The sequence below is a fragment of the Lepidochelys kempii genome, chromosome 22 (assembly GCF_965140265.1).
Source record: "Lepidochelys kempii isolate rLepKem1 chromosome 22, rLepKem1.hap2, whole genome shotgun sequence".
NCBI classification, from domain to species: domain Eukaryota; kingdom Metazoa; phylum Chordata; order Testudines; family Cheloniidae; genus Lepidochelys; species Lepidochelys kempii.
The window spans coordinates 19,596,051-19,618,417 of record NC_133277.1 but is presented as its reverse complement, the minus strand read 5'-3'; the positions used below and the strand labels follow the sequence as shown (position 1 = coordinate 19,618,417).

At 46.5% G+C, this 22,367-nt stretch overlaps 1 protein-coding gene across 3 annotated transcripts in view; it reads left to right on the top strand.

The window, feature by feature from the left end:
• LOC140901585 (uncharacterized) overlaps positions 1-22,367 on the top strand; it is a 58,812-nt gene that overhangs the window by 21,020 nt on the left and 15,425 nt on the right. The window contains exons 6-8 of one of the 3 annotated variants that reach the window (XR_012155897.1): positions 3,332-4,063; positions 5,448-5,580; positions 6,890-8,860. The gene's annotated coding sequence lies outside the window, so the exon portion shown is untranslated. Of the gene's footprint in view, positions 1-3,331; positions 4,064-5,447; positions 5,581-6,889; positions 8,861-22,367 lie in introns of those variants that run through there. The other 2 variants (XR_012155898.1, XR_012155899.1) reach the window with 2 other exon arrangements.

Genomic DNA, 22,367 nt, shown 5'->3' with positions numbered 1-22,367 from the left:
GTTTGGATAATATTTTTTTAAAATCTCCCTAACTGGTCATGTGATGTGATGGTTCTGTGTGCCAGCAGAGGTCAATGGACAGAGGTGGGAACTGGTTTTGGTGGTTACATTGGAAATGTTGAAATGTTATTTGTTAGGAGGGATCAGCATAACCAAGTTATCAAGGGAGTCCCAGAAAGTAACAACATCGGCACAAAAGGTCCTGCTAAAGAAGACCCGGATGTGCTTATTGTGTATCTTTTCCAAACTGCCACCAAAAAGTGAAGGATACACTTGAAGCTTCATTCGCTCCTTTTGTTCCTTGTAATCGTATCACATATACCTGGCTCTTCACCCAATCTGTGGTGTAAACTATGCAATTCAGATGTTCAACTTGGTTTAATTTAATCCTGCCCCCACCCACAGTGGCCTTGATGATCAGGAAGGGAGAGATTTATCTCACAGGTGAAGACCCAACAGGGGAAAGTCCAGCATGCAGTTAGTTTCCAGGCACACTACACATGTTGATGGTGGTGTAAGCAATTTCCCTGACTCAAGGCTTGTCTACACTGGCACTTTACAGTGCTGTAACTTTCTCGCTCAGGGGTGTGAAAAAACAGCCACCAGAGTGCTGCAAGTTTCAGTGCTGTAAAGTGCCAGTGTAGACAGCAGCGCTGGGAGCTATTCCTCTTGTGGAGGTGATCGATTGATGTTTATAGTGCCTGGAGACCTCTCTCCCAGCACTATGCCACGACTACACAAGCCACGTTAAAGCGCTGCCGTGGCAGCACTTTAACGTTGCAAGTGAAGACGTGCCCTTAGTTACAGCTGCAGTTTGGAGGGAGGTTCACCCAGCCCACAGCTAAGTGATGGGACTAAATTGATTATTTGGGGCAATTTAAAAAAAAATGTGCCCTGATATTGGGACAGTCTCAGGTTGAAAGCAAGTCTCCAACTAAACTTTTGTGAAGCACAACAGATACTCAGCTCATGTTCAGGCTTTCCTTTGTGGTGTAGGTTTGGGATGTGTTTTACAGGTATATACCATTTAAAGCAGGGTCCATAGGTCAAACACCCCTGTCATGTCTGTCAAGGCAACATGTTCTCCACCGGGAAGCACTGGAACCTTTTGAAACAAAATGCTGCAGCATGAGGCAGAAACCAAAGCAGACCAACTGAGGAGTTCTTTTAAGGAGAAACTTCACATTTTATTGACATATTGTCAACCTTGCAGGATAAAGGAAAGAGAAGCCCCTTGCAGAGGATGAAGTCTTTGGGTTATACAAAAATGATCTATTGATGACCAGGGGAGAGCATTTAAACAGAGAAAAAGATAGAGAAGAGGAAAAGCCCCAAGAAAACCCAATCTACAAACAGAGTCCACTCACATGCATGCCCAGAAAGGAGCAGTGAAAGGCCTCCTGGCTCCTCCAGGACCCCATTATAAGAGCAGGAGATGTAACATTACAATTTAGCTTCCTATATGGGAGCCCATCACTAGGATCTGAGCATCATAAAGACAAAAGGCCCCAACATAAACTAGGGCATGTAAATTAATAACAATCCTTGAAGGCACTGGAGGGAACAGGCAGCTCCAAATCCCCCAGAAGTAAACTCAGAAGATCCACTCCATCCTGGATCCTGAACCAACAGGAACTTTAGCTTCTAGCACAACCACCTCCCCCACTTATCACGCTCAATGTGAGACTGTGGCAAGAATCCTTGTAGAATGGGAAATGAAAGAAGTGGGTGGGGCATCCATCATCACCAATCTCCTTGTGAGTGTTTTCCCCCCTGACTGCACATGATAGGTCTATGATCTTGGAAACTAAATGGATTCTGAGTTCTGAGACCAAGTGCACACCAGAATCCAAGCCAGTTCACTGTGGCTACACTGGCATCTGGCAGTGAGAGGATTCCCTTAATCTGCTAGGAATAAAGTAGAGGAGATCTTGAACATGTGGGGAAGGTGAGGAGAAAGTAGATACAGCCCATGGCATCTACATTTCATTGTTATGCTCAATAAGATGAGGACAGAACACATGTTCTTCAGGAAGTGAATGATACAAGGGAAATCCCATACATCCTGTGGCTTCAAGCACCACAAGGGTTAACTTTGGGAGTTGCAGAGGATGAATAACATTTAGAACTAGGAATTAAACTGCCTATAGCCAGCACACTAGATCAAACCTATCTGGCCTGGAGTCCTGGCCAGTGACAATAGCTTCAGAGGAAAGAATTCCCCTTAATGTGTCTGACAACAGAGAAGCTAGATATCATGCAGTGCTATCCAATGATGTCTGGGAAGAGGGAATTTTTTTTACATCCTAGCTGGTTAGAATGTCATGCCTGGAAGTGCATGGACTGATCACTCTTTTAGCTTTGGTAGCAAATATAACATGAAGCAAATTAAACTGGCGTCTCGGACAGGGCGCGGGAAAAGTTCAGGAGGAGCAAAGCCATGAATTAAACTGAGGTTACCATATTAAAGTGACCTGCAAGGAGGGAGGGGGAAGAAAAGTGGATTTGTGCCCTTGGTTTTGATTCTTTAAGATTCATAAAGTAGGCATGAAAATTTTTAGGGTTTTGATTTTTAATTCTGCTTGGTTTCATTGTTAGGAATCTCAGGAATGTCAAGCCAGTTAGTCCCTGTTTTTGCTGGAGATCTCTTTGGAAGAGTCAGAGATTTGGCCTGACAGCTATCTCCGCCTTTCACCGAAGGGGTTTAGGGGCTGAAACTTTAACAAAGGCACTTTTTCTCCCAGGTGTCTGAGGCTAAACAGGTGTTAAGAAAAACAAAAACTGGAGTTTGAATGAGTCTGAATCGAATCCCTTCCCCCCAAATTGAAATCCCTTGACATGTGGTTAAGGCCTTGTCTACACAGACAAGTTGTGTTGCTTTAAATATATCAGAGTAGATAAAGTTGTACAAGGCTTCTTCCAAGTTTCACCAGCTGGGGTCCAGCTGGGATGCGCTTATACCATTACAGCTTACTCTTATACGGGAGGGGGAACCAGTGTAAGGTACCTTTATACTGGTGAAACTTCATCCATCTGGGGGCTTGTACCAGTATAACTATTTTAGTTAAAAACCCTAACTGAATAGTTATACCATTATAAGGTGTAGACGAGGTATCACAATCCTTCTTGATCTGCAGTCATTCGCAGAGTCCTCCAGGACAAACAGGGCAGCCAAGACCTGAGCTTCTAATGTAAAAGGAAGAAGGAAAAACTATGTGGGGGGAACTGTCCAGGCCTTTTCTTTCCATCAGAAAGAACCCAAAAAATAAAAAAGGGCCCAGCCTTTTGTATTAATTTGCATGTCACTGACAGTGTGGTACTGTCTCCACAGGGGAAACGACTGTCTGTGGGTTTCTGGGCACCATCCGGCTTCACTTGCGGCCTGTGATTGCCAGCACAGCAATGAGGCCTGCGGAGAGCAGAACCATGATCACCACCATGACCCCACTGCATGAGATGTCCACAGCTGTGTTCCTGTAATCCACTCCTGAGGAGGAGAATTCATCAGACACCCATGAGTCCAAGGGAAATAGAGCAGACCTTTCCCCACCACCATCCCCCTTATTCAGTATGGACCCAGAACACCGGTCCGCCTCTTCTACTGAAGCTCCAGCTCTGGAGAGTGTGAAACTGTGGAATAGACAATGGAGCGATGTAGTCTGAGGCTGTGCCATGGCTCATGTATATACAGGTACAAATGAAGACCCTTGTGTCTGAGTAGGAGAAGGCCTATGGCTCTGCTCTGGATGTGCTAGAATCCATTACCACATTCTTCCCTTTGATGCAAGGCAGCTGCCTGTCCATCCCTTTCTTAGTAACTCAGCCCAGATAAAGGCAGGAGTCTTCAGTGTGCTAGACAAAGTGGCATCACTTACGCTCCAGAGTGACCATGGTGACAGTGTTGCTTGTGGATCTAGAAGGGTCCTTTTTGGGGGTGGAGTAAGAAATGCTGCAGAAGAAGAAAATGCAGTTGAGAGACCCAGGATCACTCCACACCTGCAAACACCTCTCCAGTTGGCCTCCTGGATTTTTACCTAAGAGCCAAAGAGCCAGTGAGGACTAGGTTTGTGACCTGATAAGCATCCAGTCTTGTCAATGTGAACCCACCATTGCTGTCCATTAGGTTGACCAGGTCATGCCTGCCGCAGCATGGGGGCACAGTGAAGTGCCTGATATCTGGTGTGGGGAGGGAAGGAGCGTTTAGAACCCAGGGATTTCCTTGTGGGCCTGGGAGGAGGCCAAACCCCTGTAGAGCTGGTGTGCAGATTTTTGGCACAGATTCAGAATGGCCTGGCTTCCTGGTCCTCCGGAGCTCACCAAAGCTGCTTAGTGGGTATCTGTGTAGGGCCTGGTTCCCCACCCCTGTCAAAGCTCCTCAGCAGCCCTTTCAGAAGGTCTTTCCCCTCATAGGGAGAAGGATCCAGGGGTTCCCCATAAATGGAAATCCTATGACAGACAGCAGAAAAGCCACAAGATCACACTGGAGCCAGGCCTGCTGCAAACGTTGTGGGATTCAAATATGCAGCCTCTGGGCTCAGAGCAATGACACTCCCATCACAAAGTCACCTTTGGTTACCCTTCATTCTCTCACCTTGCTTTGGGGTATCCTGCAGTCAGGCCTGCTTGGGCTGTGAGATCTCATATGCTAAGCAGGGATGCAGTTGAGCAGTACTTGGCTGGGAGACCACCATTGAAAACCCCATTCACCATCTTGGGCAGAAGTCTCATTAGTTCATCCCCATCAAAACCAGAAAATAGGCACCACCCAGTTTGGATTTAACCCCAAACAGAACCACAGGGGTAGGCTCCAACCTGGGAATCTGAATCTGGAACTATGAAATCTGAAGGGGTTTGAACTCAAGATTTCACCCCCTCTAATTAAAATTACTAAGGTTATGCAGTGACTCAGTGGTAGGGGTGGGAACAGAACAAAGGAGCTCTGATTCCCTGCCCACACTGCTTTCACTGCTAGACTAATTCCCCTGCCAATGCTGGGCAAGAACCCAGAAATCCTGACTCCTTACTTTAACCACTAATCCTGGCTGCTAAAACTACAGCAAAAACTCCAGTTGCTGTGTGTAAACCTATGGCTGCCTGTGCTGGGGAGCTCGGGACAATTGATGGGGAGAAGGCATCTCACTGACCTGTGGTTCCGTTGAGATGTGTGATATGGATGCTGGCATGTGCCCCAGTGAACTGGCACAGGGGCACTGCCATCAAGAAGCTCTCAGCAAATGCTGGAAAGAGCACACTGGAAAAGCTGGAGATGTTGAAATCTGAAAGCACTACAGATGAAACTCTGGATGGATAAGAACCTTCAGCTCCCCACAGTAGACCTGCCTATTGGCCCCCTACTCCCTCCCCACCCCCAGCCAGGCTCCCGTGTCTGGCCCCAATCAGTTCTTCATGCTCACCCAAGACAAACCAGATGTCTCCTCTCCTTTTAGTCTAGGGCCTCTTCCAAAGTGCCAGGCCATGTTCATAGAACATCCAGATGCGAGAGCTGTGAAGCTCAGCTTGGATTTTGGATCCCCAGCATTTTCTCTACAGCTTGAGGTTTGGATCCAGCCCATCTCTGAGGTGTGTTTTCTCATAAGTTCCCTCAAATACTTTGTCGGTGTTGTCCCTGGTGAGGGAGTGGCAACCAGAGCTACAGGGAGAGGGTAACCAAGGGTGCTTAGCCTGGCTACTAGGCCATGCAAGCTGGAGCTTGGGCTCTTCCAGGTGGGAGAGCTTCTCCTGTTGGCATAGCTACTGCTGCTTGTGGAGATGGTTTGATTATATCGACAGGAGAGCTCTCTCCCATCAGCATAGAGTAGCCCCAAATCTTCAAGACACACAAAGGACCTCCAGCAGTTGCATTGATTGGGACTGGAATATAAAGGGTTAATAGCTGCAGTACTGATGTGAGGCCAACCATCTGCAGGTGTGTAGATCAGTGGGTGCTGAGTATCAGGTGGCCATAAATAGGAAGGGGAGGGAGGGGAAGTTTTAGGGCTGAAACGGCAAGAGTAGGTAAACTTACCTTTTCTGCGCAGTAAGAATGCGAGTACTTTGTCGCTGTAGGAGGAGGCCTCTCCTCTGAGGTGCTTCAGGCACTTTAAAGATGCTAAGTGAGAGTGCCCCCTCCCAGCACTGCTGGGTGTTGGCAGGATCTCCATTGTATAAATGGGAAAAGCAAGGCACTGAGAGGAGTACCTGACCTGTGCAGAGTCAACACAATGAGACAGTAGCAGAAATGGGAACAGAGCCCAGAAGTCCTAGCTTCAGTTGCCTGCTCTATTTGCATTATGGTACTGAGCTGAAATTTCAGAGCTGTCTCAGGGAATAGCTCTTCTTATTTGTTACCTTCTGAACACCTATGAACATGTTAGAAACAGTTGTAATAATTTTCCCCCCTTGATCTTAGGGGCTAATGCGTTTCAAGTTCCCTTGGAGAATTTCTGAGGTTCTGTCCATTGTGTCTATGATTTTTGCACTCCTTCTGGGGCCCTCCACTGATGTGCCCTTACCCCTATGGCCAAGGAGAATCCCTTAGGATATCCACCCGGACTCACATTGACAAGGAGCTGGTTCCAGAACTCATTCCATACCCTGAGCAGCATCTCCCTACTCCATGATCTCTCAGCCCATTACAGTTTTGCCCAGCCAGGTCAGGATCCTCAACTATCATGTACACATGGGGACATTGAGGCACCAGAGGGGTTGGGACTTGGTCAGGGTCACACTTGAGTCCGTGACCATGTTAGTCCTGATTCCCAGTGTAAACCACAAGTTTATCCGTCCTCCCTGCAGCCATGTGTTTCCTTCTGGCCACCCTGTAGTTCCAATGTTAGAAACCTCAAGGAACCAAGCAGCAGCAACAAATGCTTTGGACATCACATTTCAGAGAAAACAGAGGGAGAAAGAGAAAACCTGCTGCTTTGGTCCTCCCGAAGAACATGCAGACAGTCAGAAAGGTCAGCAGTTGCACTGTGAGTGAAGATGAGAGCATACAGAGGTGACGGTAATGATCTGGAGGCTGCCTGGTATCTGAATGGCTGGAATCTTCACAGCCAGGTGAGTTTTACCTGCTCAGGAGACCGCCAAGGGGAGCAGCTTTGCTGAAAACTCTGACCAGATGCCCTTCCCTCACCACGCCCCCCCTGACATTGAGTCACCCATATAATCCACACCCTGGGAATCCAGAGAGGCTTTATCAGGCTGCAACTCAGAGGGATGGGGGCTTCTCCCCCAGCAAGTGGACTTCCCCCTGTTTCGCCCCATGCAGGCAGCAGGGATATGGGCTTTCAGTACAGTTGGGAAGGGATCCCTAGATTTGACAGTGAAACTCTAATTTCTGTGCAACTGCAGGTCTTTGCAAAGGCTTCCAGGCCCCTGCAAGCAGAGGCAGTGTTTGCATGCAGGAGGAGAAGAGGGAGATGGGCAGCAGCAATTGTTGATCTCAGGTGTGTCACAGATGCTGGATTCTGCCAGGTTGTGGGGAGGAGATGAGATGGAATTCTGCCTGCACTGCAGTTCAGCTGGTAGTGAGAGAATGGGAGGGAGGCACTGTGATCTGAGATCTGACATAGAGACTAAGGGGTCAAGTCCATCCCTGGAGTATAGGTGGTTGCAGGTCCAAGGGCTGAGTTTGGTCCAAGGACTCCTCTGGGCATGATTCCCCTCAATCCCAGAGCCCCAGAGGGATAGGTCAAAACTAGTTGATCTGCTCCCTCCACTCCTGGTTCTATGAGATAGAGAAGACTTGACACAGCAGCAGAGGATATAGTTAAATCATAGCATTTGTTACTGCAAATTTATCCAAACAGATCCAGACACAGTCCCTGCCCCAGAAAACTCACAATCTCAGTTGGGCAGTGGGTGCCCCTTGAGGGGGCATAGCCCAGCAGCTAGTCCTTCTCTCTCAGGTTTGAAGTCCTTCCGGACGTTTTAGACTCTGTGACCCCGCCCTCCCCCCTCTTCTTATTTTATGGTGCATTAGACAAAGTAAAACTTCTGGGATGCAAAAAATTCAACAAAAATGTATGTAGATTCCAAGCATTACTTTCTGTGTGATCAACTGCTTGTGAGTGTGTGTGTGTTCATATCCATGCACATCTCTGTATCCACACATCTGTAGGAGCATATCCACACTGTGTGAATTACTCCGGGAAAGCTGAGCAAGAGAAACAAGATTTGCATTTGAAACTGATCCATTTGCATTTGATCCATGGTCCTTCTTCTCTCTGGCCTAGTGAGCTCCATAGCCCAGGACCAGCTTCCATCTATGGTCTGTCTCATGAGCCTCCCTCAATGGTTGCTGGTTTCATTGTTTGGGGGAATGTTGCTGTCATGGCTGTGGAGAGAGCTGTCTTCCAGGTAGCCAGTACTAATCCCCTGGAGGGCTTGGAATAAACTGGACTCTGTTCCATGGGCATAGTTCAGAGAGCAGAGGACTGGGGTGATGTCTTCAGGGGTCTGAGTCACTGAGCAGGTGGGCTGCTGCCTCTTTTGCAAGTAATGGCTATTTCAAGGAATGTGGCTTCCATTTAAGATATGAGTTGCAGCGGCTAAGCCGGGAGATAATGAATACATGGATCAGTACAGGCATGTCCGTGTCTGGCCAACATATTGTGCACCATTCTGTCAATCATAGATGTAAGGGGCCTATTGGTGGCATCCAATAGCAGTAAAGAGTCCAAAAAGAGATTCTGGGGCTGCTGACTGACCTGGTGATTTGAAGGTAACGGTCCTTGACAGTAAGCAATGTTATAGAGGAGGGTGGGAAGTTCACCCCTCTTCCTACCAGTATCAGCTTCATCTCGGTGCTAATTTTGTCCCAGCTTTGAGAGAGCTGGAAGATGGCGCTGTGTATGTTCAGTGCTACTGCTGGCACTGCAGTCCTTGGTGCTTTGCCAGCTTTCCCAAAAGCCTAGTATAGAGGACAGAGCCTTGTGGGGCTCTGTGGGTAAAGGTCTTGGAGATAGAGGAAATAGCCCTGAGGATCATCTGGGCAAAGTCTAAGAAGAAGGAGCGTAGCCATTTCAGGGCATTTCCATGCTTCCTACAGCCTCTGAGAGGCAGCACGGTGATATCTAGTGATCAGTGGTGTCAGATGATACAGGATGTGTGCGAATGGGGTCCCCGTGAGAGATGAATTGGCTCACTGAGTGGGATCAAGATCCTGGAAGGTGGTGTTGGAGGCTCTTTTTTTGCTGTCTGCTTGATTAGTTCACAGAGCCAAGATGCTGGGTGCCCTTCAGATCATTGCCAGCTTTAGATTCCTTTCATCACAGGTCCCCTGGCTAGCAGTGGTCCCATGTGTACTCTTCTCTCTACTTATCCAGAATGAACAGGGGCCAGCATCTCAGGGGTGGCCCTGATCTCTGCCTCTGCTTCCACAGCTCCTGCTTGTGTGTGTGGCAGGAGGGCAATGTGCTCTTATCCTGGATGTGAGTGATTCTTTTGGTGTGCATCTCCTAGTGGGTGGGAAACAGGAGTCAAATCCCCTTTTCCTCAATTACACAATGTCAGGCCTCCCATGATGACTGTGACTGGAATTTTGCATCCACACTGCCACAGGAGTCAGGGGATCAGAAGTGGGAGGTGATGGGCCCAGTGCCTCTCCTCATGCCATCTTGGAACAAAGATCTCTTTTTGGCATTGCAGTTGCCTTCCATGAGGAGACATGGAGCCTGGTGCTGAGCTGGCCCAGCAACTTCTGTGTGAGGGGAGTTACTAGACAAATCCAGCAGAAAGGACAATTTCTCTGCTTGCCACCTTCAGTGCTGCTGATCAGCTCTCCCCTTACCAGCCCCTCCATTCCCCGTCTGTCACTTTTTCTCCTCTCTCCAGGTATCCTTGCCTATGTTTTTGTCTTGCTGTGATTTCTGCAAGTATGGGGTATGGTGAGCAGAGACAGGGGTCAAGCAGGTGCTAGGGCTTGTCTATACTTAAAATGCTGCCGCAGCACAGCTGCACTGCTGTAGTGCTTCAGTGTACACACTACCTAAACTGATGGGAGAGGCAGTAATTAGATCGACAGAAGAATTCTTCTGTTGACCTAGCACTGTCTACACAAGGATTTAGGTTGGCTTAACTGTGCTGCTCTGGGATGTGGATTTTTCACACTCCTGACCAACATAGTTAAACTGACCTAATTTTCTAGCGTAAACTGGGCCTAAGAGTAGCAGCTCAGCTTACTTCCAAGTTGCTCAGACGTTTGGAGATATTGGGGGAGGGTAGGAGGCCCCTCATTTTACACTCCTCCCCAACTTTCCCCCGCCGCCCCATGTGTCCAGGACTCCAGTCTCCACACTGATTGTGCTGCTCCATAATTTCAAACAAAGAGGATGTGATATGCTCTGGAGGGAAGGGCAGGTCTAACAAATTTGTGTGCTGCAGGAAGGAGACCCACTCAATAAATCACACATGTACCCTGTCAGGATTGGAGCCCAACTCCCAAAACATAGGCCTCTACCGCCTAAGCTAAACAGGATCTTCCTTAGCTGGCACTAACAGTAGGGCCGCAGTCATGCACACAAAGCTAAGAGCCTCATCCTGGCTGTGACTTATTGTGGTTTAAATGAGGCAGAGCTGCGCATTAAAACTGAGTTTTGATTCAGTTATGCTCCTCTCCAGACCTGGTTCTGTTTTGTACAGGATGGCCTAGCTGTGTTCTGTAACCAGTCTTGGACAGACCCAGTAAAGGTCGTGCCTACATTACATGTTGAGATGTGGTTACCACTGGCTCTCTTGACTCTTGTCACTGTAACGCGGTCAGCCTCAAAGACTACTGCGGTCTGCAGAGAAGGAGTCTGTCAGTGCTGCTCCTGGGCCTGTGAATTCCTGTTGGGCCTGCTTTGGTTATTGCTTGTGTTAGAGCCCCCCCCCAAAAAAAGTAGTCTACTTCCTTGGCAAAGGAGGGAGTGGTCTTGCCCACATTGTTCTCGTGCATGTTGCACCACAGCTGACTGGCCTGGTTGCAGGGTCATCTCCTGGTTGCCAACAGTCCCTTATTACGTGGGACATCCCTTATTTTTTCATCTCTGTACAAGATCTGGAGTTCCTGAGTGCTGTAAAAAGAAGCAAGAGATACTCCTGGTTAATATAAGTGAGTACTGCTTATTATTATTATTGATGATGATGATGATGATATTGGGAGGAGGGGTGGGGCAGGGCAGAGGTGCTAAAAAAACAGTCCATTATCTTTGAAATACAATGTTGGCAACTCTACCTCCTGCTCTCATTGGCACTCCCTCAGACACGCTGTGCTGCAGCAGGTGTTTGAGGCTGTGGCTCAGGTGCAGCGCTAGCTCCCAGGCTTTGTGTCTGTCCTGAAGGCAGGATCCCTGATCTGTGTGACAGTTAAGAACAGCCCTGGTGGTTAGGTTACTCAGAAATGGCTCCCTCTTCCTGATTAAACAAAGGGAGAGGGCGTGTTCAGATGAGCAGAGGCAAACTGAGAAAGAAAGAGACCATGAGGCAGCGAGGAAACCAAGAAATCAGAGAGATGCTGTGGTCCTGTCAGCACCACAACTGCAGCTACGTCGGGCACCTGGTTAAACCTGTCGGTACCTGGGCATGGCTGATATTTGCAGTGCAGATGGATTCTAATCATTGTAACTATCCAGGGCTTTACCATGACTTGAGGGCACAATGAAAACCTGGATAATGTCAAATTCATTGGTCTTCTCCATTTGTAAAGTGGAGGTTAATGACCTTGCCTTAGAGCAAGGCTGGCAGCAGATCTGGGAATAGAATGCCTGAGTCCTAACTCCATAATGCTTAAGGTCCTGTTTCTAGTGGAAATTGAAACCATGCTTTCAGTGGAACATGAGGATAGCCCTGTTTAAGTAGGTCCCTTGACAGGAGTTCTTGTTGCAGCATAGGTAGGACCTGTGTGTGCAAGTCCATGCCTATCTGAACAGCTCTGCAGAAGCGCAGCTGTACCAATACGGGTGCACCACTGCAGCACATCTGGTGAAGATGTTCTATGCTGACAGGAGAGAGCTCTCCCATTGGCATAAGAAAACCACCTCCACGAGCGGTATAAGCTATCTCAGCAGGAGAAGCTCTCCCGCTGACAGTGCTGTGCACAGAAGTGCTTATGTCTGTGTAACTTATATCGCTCGGGTGGTGGAATATTCACACCCATGAGTGATGTAAGTTTTGCCGACATAGGTTGTCTACTCTATAGCCAGACAGTGTGTAAGGGGGTAGGTGGGAGGGTGAGTGAAACACACACACATTGTGTGTGTGAGAGAGCCAAGCAATAGCCAGTTCATTGCACAGTAGCTGCACAAATTCCTAGAATAATCAGTTTTCCTCAGCTTTATGTCCTGACTTGGAGGTGTCTCGAGTACAGAAACTTTATTTTTCGGGTGGGGGAAGAGCAAATTTGCACCCCCTATGTCCTTAAACTCTGTGAACTTGCAGCAGAAGAGCTGATCTCAGATCTCTGCCCCTCCTCCAAGATTTTCAAAACTACTTCAAAGTCAAGTTGACAAGAGTATTTGGTAGTTCTGGGTTTGCTGCTCACCTTTTGCGCTGCTACCCCACTGAACAAAGCATGGCGTTTCCCTTTGATTTCCATGTTTGATAGCAATAGGAGAAAGAGTTTGAAATGTTCTGCAATCTTTATAAAAAAAAAAAGAAAGGAAGAAATGTGCTCTGATACCTTTCCAGAGTGCTGGTCTCTGATGAGGGAGGATCAGAGAGAGGCTGACTGACAATAGGACGGTGGTTTGAGGTAGCCAGGGAAAAGACCTTAATCACAGGGAAATTAGCTCAGTGACAGGCTGATACTTGGACGGAGGCTTCAAACAGCAGAGATGGCAAATATCTTAACATTTTATCTCTCCTCTTATAAAGGGAATAGCAGGTGGACTGCTTAGCAGGACTGAGGGGCTTTGGCAGAGCTGCAAGAGGAGCCCATGACTGAACTAGCATTGGGTCTGCAGGTTGGGACTGAGGGTCATTCGCAGCCTGAGGATAAGTGGAATACAGGACTAGAAGGGAAGTTCAGTCCACATGGAAACAGAGCAGGATTGAGTGGAATACAAGGAAGCAAGATGCACCTGCACTATCTCTAGCGGTGCCTGGCACATGCAGAATTAAAATCCTAAAAAAGGCATAAAATTCTGTTCCCATGACGGGGAAGTTGTGTTATTGTTTTTAAATTTCCTTGTTCCAATAATTCTGATAATCTTGGAGCCACATGTCATCTCTGGATGCTGCAGCAAGCCTCCCTCCTCACCTTTGCTGCCACTAATGGGTTTTTTGTGTCACTGAGGAGGAAAATTGCATTTTATAAGGAAATAACAGAATACCACAAGCAAAGCAGGTGGTGGGGAAATGGAGAGTCCCCCTACCCTGGCCTAGCTGGGACACACTGGAAAAGCATATCCCCTCCTGCTCTGAGTCCCTGTTGCCAATGCCCCTCAATCCTGACCCACAGTATGCCCTGCTATCCCACTCACAGTCATCCGCCCACAGTTGTGCTAATGCCCTTCATGACCACAATGATAGAGCCTGCTGCTGCATTTCCCTTTGAATACAAAGTTGCCAGGTGCGACCTGCGAAGAGAAGGGAGAAGTCCTCTGCCTAGGAGAGAAACAAAGACTTCCCTCTCACTGGTGCGCCTGGCATCCAGGAGGGGAATGATTTCGCGACTGGCGTTGCCTGCCCACCAGAGGGCGCTGCCGGTTGCCTATCGGGAGCCCAGCCAGCTCGATCTGGTTACGTACAGTATGTAAATATGCAGGAGAAGCGCTGGGCCGTTGGCAGCAGTGTCTCACGGTCGCCCAATTAGGGCTCAGCTGTGCGGAGCACTGCACTATAGTAACCACTAATTAAATATGTGAATGGCCGGGGGAACAGGCGGCAGCCAGTGCTGGTGAGTGTTTAAAGTGACAGCACCTCCCACATGGCGTAATTGTGCCTGGTTTGGTCACAGAAGAATTACACTAAATTTGATGCTGGTTGATGGTCCCTGAGATTCTCTGAGACCTCCTGAGCCAGGCACTGCCTGCCTGAGCAATAGCAGAAGACGCTTTCCCAGACTGCCTGGCAAGAGGGGACCCTTCTTTGGGGAAGAGGGACAATCCAGCTGCATGCACACCAAGCCCAGTACTTGTTTAAATGACATCACTGCTTCTGGCCGTTCAGCCTTTGTGCTCACTGCTGAGGCTGCCAGAGAAGGGGGCCAACTAGTGTCAGCTGTGCTGATTGCTTTTGTGATGTGGGCACCTCTCCTGGACCAAGACCAAATCATGCGACTGAAGATGTGAAACTGACTCGAACAATTCTCTGAAGAGGGACATATATAGAGGGACTGTAAACCCCCCTTCATAACCAGGGAGTTGGGTGGGATGGGTTCTAATCTCTGTGGAATGAATATATTCTGGTAAATCTACTATAGTAAATCCACCGGAGAAGGTGCCATATATTCCCTAGCCATTGCCCTTCTGCTCTGCTTTGTTCTGCAAAAATAATAGCATGAGCACTGAGATGGATTCAGACAGCCTTGTATAAAGGGGTGACTCTCAGGCCTCAGAGTATGACCTAGTGCACTGCATGGTGTCCCTACAAGAAAGGGAATGATAAATACTGCTCCTGTCAACTAAGCCTTGTAGCTTGCATCCAGCACCATGTGGATTTATTATGAGGGCAAGTAAATTATCACAATAGGCATGAAAACACATTCTCCAGAGTTTTCAAGAATTCATGGCTTTGACCAGGCCAAGTGTTGCAGATGGGGCTTTCCAGGACCCAAACCAGTCTGACTGCTCCATGCCAAAGTGCACTCGCAGTATGCCCTTATTTGATAACACCTATCTGTGGGAAAAGCCTATTCTGTAATCAGACTGTCCTCTGTTTTGGATCCCTTTTGTCAAGAAGATGGAGCACATCCATGCCATCAGCCTTCTCTCAGAGGGGAAAGGGAAAAGCTGGATGATGATTCTCTGTGCTGCAGCAAATGCCAAGGCACTACAGCATGTTGCCATGTAGTCTAGGATGGATAGTCCTCCTGTGGCAAGTGGAAGGGATGGATGAGGTGAGGGAGACGTTGAGAGCTGGCCATGGCTTTGTGATTTAAGTTTATGCAGAACCTAGCATGCCAGTGAAGCCTGTGATATTTTAAAAGCTTTATGTGCAGAGACGACCTCACTCTCCGCTGAAATGGAGCCACTTCTGAGGTGAAACAAATCAGTGGTTGGCCTTGAAAATCCTTGACATCACTACACAAGAGTTTAGGGCAGGAAATGAAGAAAAATTCCATATCCAAGTGAAACTTCATAGGGAATTTAGGGAGGCCGAATAGAATAATCAGAATTGGAATTGGGCCAGAACATTGGGGTTAAACACCCCTGGTCTTACAGAAGTATACCTTACATCCCTTAATGACCACAAGTGGCCAGGACCTAAGTTTTACAATATAGTGCCTTCAGCACCATAGTGGAACATTGGGTCAGTGAGAAGAACCGTCTACTGAATCATCAGCACTTCCTGCAGAACCCTAGAGGTCTCATATCTAAGTATTGACCAGTCCTGGCTTTGCTTTAACTTATTGGAGATGACAAGATCACAGCCTGAAGTGATACAGCTGCACTCTCAGCTTGTGGAGTGTTGTGTGGGAGGAGATAGGCAGGCCATGGCTGTAATACAGTGTGAAGACATCTGGGACTGGCATAGTATAGGACGTAGTCAGAAACTGGCACTGGTAGTGATACACTGGGAGTGTAGGGTGTTAAACAAGTGCTACCTTCATTTGCCATTATTATCATGATGGATTTAGGCATAGATTCTAAGGCCAGAAGGGACCATTGTGATCATCGTAAATATATTCCATCAACACTATTACCTTTATCAACCAAACTTGTAATCTCATCCAAAAAATAAATCTGAACTCAACTTTCACTGATGCACAATTGGTGGCATTTTTGTATATGTTACAGAACTAGAGGATCTGGATGAAATCACCTCTTGTCCTTTGTTTCAGCAGCACTGAGCTGGATGCCTCTTATCCCGATCCCTAAGAGGCAACATTCAACATCTAGATTTATAGATTCTGAGGCTAGAAGGGACCATTGTGATTATCTAGTCCAACCTCCTGTATAACCAGCATTTCTCAAATGTGGCCACCGTGGCTGCATGTGGCCACCAGGGACTTTTCTTGCAGCCACAGCCTCCTGGGCCATGAGTGTGTGTGTGTGGCAAAACAGCGGTCCCCTCCCCCAGGGCTGCCAGCAGTGGGTGAGCCCTGCCCACCTCTGAAAAGACAAAAGCTGGAGGAGCAGGCAGCCAGTGAGTTCCTTACCAGGGCTGATGGGGTCAAACTTCAGACCTTGAGTGGCGGGTGGTAGGCTCCAGCCGTGGGGCTTCAGGCTCTGTTCCCTGGCTGTACAGTGGCGGGCTCCGGCCCCAAGGTCACCACCACTCACATACTCCTGGCTGTCGCTGCCTACTCCAGTGCCCCTGGCTCCTGCTGCCTCCATATCAGCCTCCCCATCCAGGGCCTAATTTGTCTTCAGGCTTGCCAGGACTGAGTAAGTTTGCTGTGAAAAGTAATATTTGTATGTTTGTTAAAATAATTTTTCACAGCAGACTTAATAACTAGCAAGTCTGGAAAAAAAAAAAGTACCCCCCAAAAAAGCAAAAGACATGACAAGAATGTGCAAAGCACCTTATTTGTGCTTCTATTCTGTTTAGGTCCAGTAAAGAATAGAGACAACTGTACATTATTTTGATTATTGAGACTGCAAAAAATAAATCCTACATAAATAAATTATAATAATTTGGACATGTGTATGTGTATATTTATTGGTTTTTCCTAAAGTTAATTAAGTATTTTAGGAACAAATTGTCAGAGTAGCCACCAGCAGGAGTTGGTGCCCTCTGAGGCCACCAAAAAATTTGTTGTGAGAGCCCTTGCCCTAGAACTTCCCCAGAATAATTCGAAGTGCATATGTTTTAGAAAAACATCCAATCTTAATTTTAAAATTCTCAGTGGTGAAGAATCCACCACAACCCTTGGCAGATTGTTCCAATGTTTAATTACTGTCTGACTTTGCCTAGTTTCAACTTCCAGCCATTGGATCATGTTAGACCTCTCTCTGCTAGATTGAAGAGCCCATTATTAAATATTTGTTCCCCATGTAGATACTTATAGACTGTAATCAAGTCACCCCTTAAACTTCTCTTTGTTAAGCAAAACAGATTGAGTTCTTTGGGTCTATCATCAAAAGGTATGGTTTCCAATCCTTTAATCATTTGCGTGGCTTTTCTCTGAATCCCCTCCAATTTATTAACATCTTTCTTGAATTGTGGGCACCATAACTGGACACAGTATTCCGGCAGTGGTTGCATCAGTTGTAAATACAGAGGTAAAATAATATCTCTCTACTCCCACTCGAGATTCCCCTGTTTATGCATCCAGGATCTCATTAGCTCTTTTGGTCACAGCATCACATTAGTAGGTCATGTTCAGCTGATAATCCACCACAACCTCCAAGTGTTTTTCAGAGTCACTGCTTCCCAGGCTAGAGTCCCCCATCCTGTTAATATGGCCTATATTATTTGTTCTTAGGTGTATACATTTACATTTAGCTGTATTAAAATGCATATTGTTTGATTTGGCCCAGTTTACCAAGCAATCCAAATTTCTCTGAATCAATGACATTTCCTCTTAATTATGTACCACTCCCCCAATTGTTATGTCATCTGCAAACTTTATTAGTGATGATTTTGTGTTTTCTTCCAGGTCATTGCTAAAAATGTTAAACTGTGTAGGCCCAAGAACTGATCCCTGCAGGACCCCACTGGAAACACACTCGCTTGATGACAATTCCTGTTTACAATTACATTTTGAGACCTATCCATTATCCAGTTTAGTAATGCATTTAATACATGCTATATTAATTGTATATCATTCAAGATTTTTAATCAAAATGTTGTGTGACACCAAGTCAAACACCTTACAGAAGTCTTAAGGATATTATGCTAACAGTGTTACCTTTATCAACCAAACTTGTAATATCATCAAAAAAAATATCAAGTTAGTTTGACAGGATCTATTTTCCAAAATCCCATGTTGATTTTCATTAATTAGATTCCTCTGCTTTAATTCTTTATTAACTGAGTCCCATATCAGCCTCTCCATTATCTTTCCCCGGATCGATGTCAGGCTGACAAGCCTATAATTACCCAGGTCATCCTGTTTACCCTTTTTAAAAACTGGCACAACATTAGCTTTCTTCCAGTCTTTTGGAACTTCCCCAGTGCTCCAAGATTTACTGAAAATCAACATTAATGGTCCAGCAATCTCCTCCTCTTAAATTCAAGTTAACTGGACCTGCTGATGTAAAAATGTCTGATTTTAGTAGCTTCTGTTGAACATCCTCCAGAGATACTAGTAAAATGGAAAGAGTGTTATCACCATATGATGAAATTATAGCTGTTTTTTCACCTAACACAGAACAGAAATATTTATTGAATAGTTCTGCCTTTTCTGCATTATTATTGTTGATAATTCTACCATGTCTATCTAGTAATGGACCAAAACCATTGTCAGGATTCTTTTTGCTCCTAATATCCTTAAAAATACTCCTTATTGTCTTTAACTCTGTTGGCCATAGATTTCTTCTTGCGTCCTTTTGCTCCCCTTAGCAATTTTCTATATTGCTAACTTTTGATTTATATCCATTCCTATTAACTTACCCTTTCTTCCATTTGTTATATATATTATTTTTCATAGCTGCCTTCACTTTCCCCTCTAAATCAGGTCAGTTTTTTAACCAGTATGGCCTTCTTCCTTGATGGCGGCGTTTGGGGCATCTAGTAAGATATTTTTAAGTGATTCATGATCATCATTCACATTTTTCTGATTTAATTCTTCCTCTCAACTGATTTGGCTCGTAATTGTTCTGAGCTTTATGAAATTGGTCCTATTAAAGTACCAAGTATATATATATTACAGGTCTGAACTTCATTCCTCACCTAAATGTATTAGTTCACAGCCCCTGTATCCAAGCACTGGAGCCAGAATTCACACTCTGAGTCTTTGAGTACAGTAGGATCCACACATCAGGGCATTAGTGTCAGGATTCAAAGCCTTCGGGTGAGGTAGACAGTATCATACAGATGCACAGCTCCTGCTCCAAGCTGAGGGCTGTCACTCAATGGGGAGTCACTGAGATGTGTGGAATGTGTCATTTAAAGCATCACTTGAAAAATCACATTCCTTTTTATGAAAGAGACAAGGTGGGTAAGGTAATATTTTTTTATTGGACCAACTTCTGTTGATGAAAAAAGACAAACTCTTGAGCTACACTGACCTGAAGAAGAGCTCTGTGTAGCTTGAAAGCTTGTCTTTCACCAACAGAAGTTGGTCGAATAAAAGATATTGCATCGCCCCCCGTCCTTGTCTTTCTAATGTCCTAGGACCAACATGGCTGCAACAACACTGTAAACAGCAACAGAAGATATTCCTTTTACTATAACTTGAAACAGGGATATTGTGTCTTTAAGGCACCCCCTTCCCATTTTCCCTAATACCTCAAGGCCTCTGAGTGTTTCTGGAGGAGCGGATCAGTGCGAGAGTTTAAGGCATCTCTCCCAGCCCTGCTGCACTGCTCACTTACTGCTCTGAAGGCTGTGCTTTGCCATTTCCATGGAAACCATTAGTTGCTAAGCAACTGGAGCATCATCTGAGCTGAGCCCTCGCATCTAATTATCCCATCACTGTAGCTAAGAGGGGTTTAGAGGGGAGTGGGGGGATTAACTCTTCTAACATGGCAGATCCATTCACAACATTTAAAGGTACAGTGTCTACCTTTCACAGTGTGTACTGATAGGCACCTGATCAGGTGTGATTGTTTGGTTATCATGTATAATCTCAGCGTGAGAAAGTGGACAGGCTTAGGCGAGCTGCAGATACACCCTCATGTTCCTTACCCCTGTTAGGAGCCCTCAGTACCTCTGTCTACTTAAATTGTGTGTGCTGTCCTTAGATGTATGTGGACATTTGTATGTTGTGGACTCTGCCACATTTCTCATGTAGCTGCTTTCATAGAAATGTAGGGCTGGAAGAGAACTCAAGAGGTCATCTAGTCCATCCCCGTGTGCTGAAACATTATTAAGTAAACTTAGATCATACTTGACATATGTTTGTCAAACGTGTTTTTACAAACCTCCAAGGATGAGGATTCCACAACCTCTCCAGATGAGCTGTTCCATTACATGCCTTCTTGCTGTCTGTGTTGTGGTCTGCTTGACATTGGGGCACAGACACTGACATGGAAACAAACTCCCCATGATGTCATCTCTGCTAGGTAGAGTATTGTTAATTCTTCAGTCTTCAGGCATCCTCATCCTGTTTGCTTTTAGAGATGGATGGAGCAAAGCTGTCACAATACACTACAGGAAAAACACGTTATTGAGCCATTGTGAACCAGCCCAACTGAACTTCTGACCCACAGACTTTGGTCATTCAAATAAAACAGGAGCTGGATGGCACCTGCCTGTGTTCTGGTGTGTGCAAATCTAGAGACAGATTGAGGTTTTACAAAACTAATTTTAGTCCTCAGTATTGCCAGCCTGCATTTGCTTCCCATTGACATGCTCTGAGTCAGTGGCAGGGTGACCAACCCCCGGAATGATGGGTTTCCACCACCTTGATTGATGACCTTCCTGAAAGTCATGCTGCACCAAGTGCTTGTGTAAATGACATCACTTCTTCCAGTCGCACTGACTGTCAGCCAGAGTGACATCAGTATGGAGAATGTTACCTTTCAGAGCCATGGGAACAAGGGGACCTGCCAGGTAGGCAGCAGTCATGTATGTGCATGTGCAGAAACAGTCCTTACCAATCTGAACTCTCCAGATGGTTTTTCTATCTCCCTACTTTTTCCCCGTTCCTCCCCCACCTCCCTGCCAATCAAACTCCTCTAGCAGCTTTTGTCTGTGTATGGAGTGTCTTTCAAAGTCTGTAATAAATACTAGCCTAGAGGAAATGGAAACCTCATGCTCCTTAGCACAAGAACAAAGATCATAGAGTAGCACAGAGTCAAAACAGTCACAGGGGAAGGCAATGAAAGTGTTGACCAGAGTCTTCAGCTATCAGTGATGTCAGCAAGCAGCCCATAACAATATACTCCATTACATACTGTAATGAATACAGAACATGCCTTGTAGCAGGTGCTTCTGCACAGCTGCTGCTCAGCCCCACCTGCCTGTTCATAGTGTCTGTGCAAGAAGATGGCACTTTTCAGAGAACTCCTTTCCTGCTCTCCTCTGGTTAGCCAGATACTGAGGAATTGCTGCTACTTCTCCTGAGAGAAGAGCTCTTCTCTGGCTGCTGCTTGGTGGCTGGATCCTTGGCGACCTGGAGGTCTGCAAGGGAGCCTCCCAGCTGTTAGCATTGTTGCATGGAGACCATGACCAGCTCAGTGTTACTACAGAGTCTTTGGGTGGTGGTGGGTGCAGCATCTCAGGATGTAGGTGCCTGGGGATGGGATATCTTCCGTAGGAGAGCAACATGGTATAGTGGGAAACTTTTTGGGAGTCCCCATAATCCTTACACTGAATAGAGGGGAATCCCACCATATTCCCTGCCATTCACTGCACCTTTGCCCATCTTTGAACCCAGACTTCTGTCATGACTATGGCCTGCAGGCTCCATCAAGCCCAAGCGATATGCTGTGCCAATCTGTTACCTGTGTTTCCCCTCCCTTTTCCCTGGCACGATTCCAGGCCTTGGAGCTCTCTGAGGAATGAGTGATTTGGGATTAGGTGGGAGGCGGCTGCTTGGGAAGGTAGATCAGATATCTCCCCCCCTTGCCCTCAGGATGGGGAGGTTGTTATTAGAGCTCTATAATGATTGTGTGGAGGGGGCAGACAGAGGAGAGAGAGAGAAATATTTTGTCATGAAAACAGGAAATGTAATTAAAGCCTACATGGTAATTAAGAGCTGAGGATAAGGGGGTAGTTTTTGGATTTCTGGCTGGAATCTCAATGGCATTGGTAATTAGGCACCTTGCATAACGCTAATAAATAAGGAAGAATAACTGGAGGGAAGGAGGGCATGGAGTGAGCCTTCAGCAGAGGAGGGAACAGAAGTGCAGAAGTTCCTGGAGTTTGAGGGAAAAGTGTTTAATGTAATGGAAGGTTCTGCTCTTATGGCTGAGGCTGGGAGAGGGGACTAGGAATGTGGTGCCCACCTTTTCTTCTCCAGGCCTTCGGTCTAACTCAGCCAGATCGATAACAACGGGAAGCTGTTCCTGTCCAATGTCCTTGTCTTGCAAACCTGCAGCTCAATTGCCCCAGACTCAGCAGAGGGGCAAGGGCTGAATGAGTCATGGAGAATGAATTACCTTCTTGCCCTG